This window comes from Macrotis lagotis, chromosome X, assembly GCF_037893015.1.
Source record: "Macrotis lagotis isolate mMagLag1 chromosome X, bilby.v1.9.chrom.fasta, whole genome shotgun sequence".
NCBI lineage: Eukaryota > Metazoa > Chordata > Mammalia > Peramelemorphia > Peramelidae > Macrotis > Macrotis lagotis.
In genome coordinates, this window is record NC_133666.1 from 663111775 (window position 1) to 663115349 (window position 3575).

The following is a 3575-nucleotide window of genomic DNA, read 5'->3' on the forward strand; positions in this document are numbered from 1 at the left end:
CAGAACTACAGCCTGTCAGGATTGGGAGGGCACTTAGAACAGGGAATGACAGAGCTGTGAGGGCCCTTAGAATAGAGAATATCAGAGCTGGTAGGGCCCTCAGCAAAAAGAATGTCAGGGCTGGGATAGAGAATATTAGAGTTGGGAGAGGCCTCAGAACAGAGGATGGCAGAGTTGGAAGGGACCTTAACTTGTAGATAAAGATAGGAGGGTCATAACAACAACATTGTAAGGGAAAAAAGCATTGCCTTTTTAAAAACTATTTATTTATTTTCATCCATATGTACATGTATATTTTTAAGTTACAAAATTTCCTTCCACCCTCCCTTAAGAATTGCTTTGTAAGACTGAGGAAATCTGATCAATACAATGATGAACCACATTTTCATGGAACCAGTAATGAAAAATGATCCCTACCACCTGACAGAGAGTTGATGAATTCTCTATTGATTTTCAGAATTTATAATTTGGTATTTAATTGGAAATTTTTAGTTTGTTCTTTCTCTAGTTTTATCTTTAGTTACATTCCCATTCATTGCACTCCTCTTTCTCTATTTTACTTATGTAAGCATTAAGAGATATAAAATTTCTCCTAATAACTATTTTGTCTATATCCTACAAGTTTTGGTATGTTGTCTCCTTATTGTCATCATCTTGGATGAAATTATTAATGATTTTTCTGATTTGTTTGACTCATTCATTCTTTTAAATTAGGTTACTTAGTTTCCAACTCATTTTAAGTCTATCTCTCCATGATTCTTTATTGCAAGTGATTTTTTATTGCATCATTATCTGAAAAGGATGCATTGAATATTTCTGTCTTTCTGCATTTGTTTATGAGGTTTTTATGCTCTAAAATATGAACAGTTTTTGTGTATGTGCCATGTTATAAAAAAAAGGTATATTTCTTTCTATCCCCCAGTCACTTTTCTTCAGAAATTTAGCATATCTAAAATTTTCAACATTCTATTCACCTCCTTAACTTCCTTCTTGTTTATTTTATGACTAGATTTTTTTAATTCTGAGAGAGGGAAGTTGAGGTCTCCCACCAGGATAGTTTGCTCTCTTTTTCTTCCTGTAACTCATTTAGCTTCTCCTCTAAGAATTTGGATGCTATACCACTTGGTGCATACATGTTTAGCATTGAAATTGTTTCAATGTCTATGGTACCTTTTGGGAGGATGTAGTTTCCTTCTTTATCTCTTTATGTGAGATCTATTTTTGCTTGCTTTGTCTGAGATAAAGATTGCTACTTCTCTTTTCAGTTCAGGGGAAGCATAATGTATTCTGCTTCGGCCTCTTACCCTTACTCTTATTTCTATGATTCAAGTGTGTTTCCTATAAACAGCATATTGTGGAATTCTGGTTTTATACTACTCATTTTATGGAAGAGTTCATCTCATTCACATTCACAGTTATAATGACTAACTCTTTATTATCCTCCATCCTATGTACCCTTTGTTTGTTATTTCCTTCCTTCTTTCACCCTATCCCTCATCACCAATGTTAGTACCACCTTCCACAATCTGTCCCTGCTTCCATCAGCCACCCTCTTTTCTTCCCCCTTTCTCTTCCTTCCTTCCCTTTTATCTGTTGCTTCTTCCCTTCCCCATCCTCCCTTTACCTTCCTGTTACCTGAAGGATAAAAATAAACTTCTAAACCCCACTGAATGTAAATATTGTTTCCTCTTTGAGTCAAATTCGATGAGAATAAGATTCCAACAATTCTCACCCCCCCCTTCCTTTCCCTTTACTGTATTAGGTCTTTTGTGCCTCTCTACATGTTGGAATTTACCCTATTCTGCCTCCCCCTTCCTCCCATCTCATTACAGCGCCCCCTTTTAGTATCTTAATTTTGTAAAAATCAATCCATTAAAATCAAATTATGTTCAAACCTTCAGACTAACTTTCTATTAAAGTTACAGTTCTCAAGAATTATGAGAATCTTCCTCCCATGTAGGGATGTAACCAGTTTAATCTTACTGAATAGCAGTCCTTTTATTTTTTCCCTCATATACCTTTTCAAGTATCTCTTGAGTCTCTTGTTTGAAGTTCAAATTTTCTGTTCAACTCTGGTCTGTCTTTTCATCAGGAAAGTTTGAAAGTCACCTATTTCATTAAATATCCAACTTTTCCCCTGAAAAAGTATGCGCAGTTTTGCTGGATAATTGATTTTTTTGTTTGTAATCCAAATTCCCTTGCCCACTGGAATATCATATTGCAGGCCCTTCAATTCTTTAATATTGATGCAGTCAGGTCCTATGTAATCCTGATTGTGACTCCTTGTATTTCTGGTCACTTGAAGAATTTTCTCCTTGATCTGATAATTCTGGAATTTGACTACAATATTCCTTGGTGTTTTCCTTTTGGGGTCCCTTTCATGAGGTGATTGGTAGAATATTTCAATGATTATTTTGCCTTCTGGTTCTGGGATATCAAGGAAGCATTTTGGGTTTTTTTTTTTGCAAGGCAAATGGGGTTAAGTGGTTTGCCCAAGGCCACACAGCTCGGTGTGTCTGAGGCCAGATTTGAACTAAGGTACTCCTGACTCCAGGGCTGGTGTTCTAGCCACTGTGCTACCTAGCTGCCTCTCAAGGAAGCATTTCTGGTCTTTTTTTTTTAGGTTTTTTTTTTTTGGCAAGGCAAACGGGGTTAAGTGGCTTGCCCAAGGCCACACAGCTAGGTAATTATTAAGTGTCTGAGACCGGATTTGAACCCAGGTACTCCTGACTCCAGGGCCGGTGCTTTATCCACTACGCCACCTAGCCACCCTCAAGGAAGCATTTCTTAAAAATTTCTAAAAAGGTTCTTTTTTGATCATGGCTTCAAGTTAGTCTACTAATTCTTAAGTTATCTCTTCTAGATCTATTTTCCAGGTCAGTTTTTTTTTTTTTTTTTTTTTTTTTTTACCAATGAGGTATTTTAATTTTCTTCAATTTCTAAATTCTTTTGATTTTGTTTAACTGATTCTTGGTGTCACATGGAGTCATTAGCTTCCAGTAGCCCCAGTCTATTCTTCAAGAAGTTATTTTCTTTTTCCTTTTTCTTTTTTAAACTTTTTTTACATTTACATTTACATATACAATTAATAAGATAACTTTTAAGAAAAATTAAAGGTAATAGTCTTTGTTCTTTGTTCTCTTTACTTCAGACCTTGTGCTATATCTTCTGTCCTCCTGAGGTACCAGATCCTGACCCTGGGAAAGTCACAAAATATCCCATTGTTCTAAATAATTCTTGAATCGAGGAGATTCCAGAGAAGGTGCTAACCTAAATTGAAAGGAATTTCCTTACATGGTAGTTCTCTGAATACCAGTGAATTCACAGATCTAGTCCTTTTCCCTTTGCTATTATGTGCCTAGAATGGTGGGCAAGGGGCTAGAGAAGAGAGATCAGGTAGCCTCTGCCCACAAGTGGGTTTCCAGGGCAATTGGGTAAAGGAAGCTTTCTCAAAATTGATGAGCAAGACTATATTAGAGACATTTAAGGACCATAACTCTAGAGATGAGACTTCAGAGTCCAGTCAGTCCAACTCCTCCATTCTATAGAGGGGAAAATGGAGGCCTAAGGAGTTG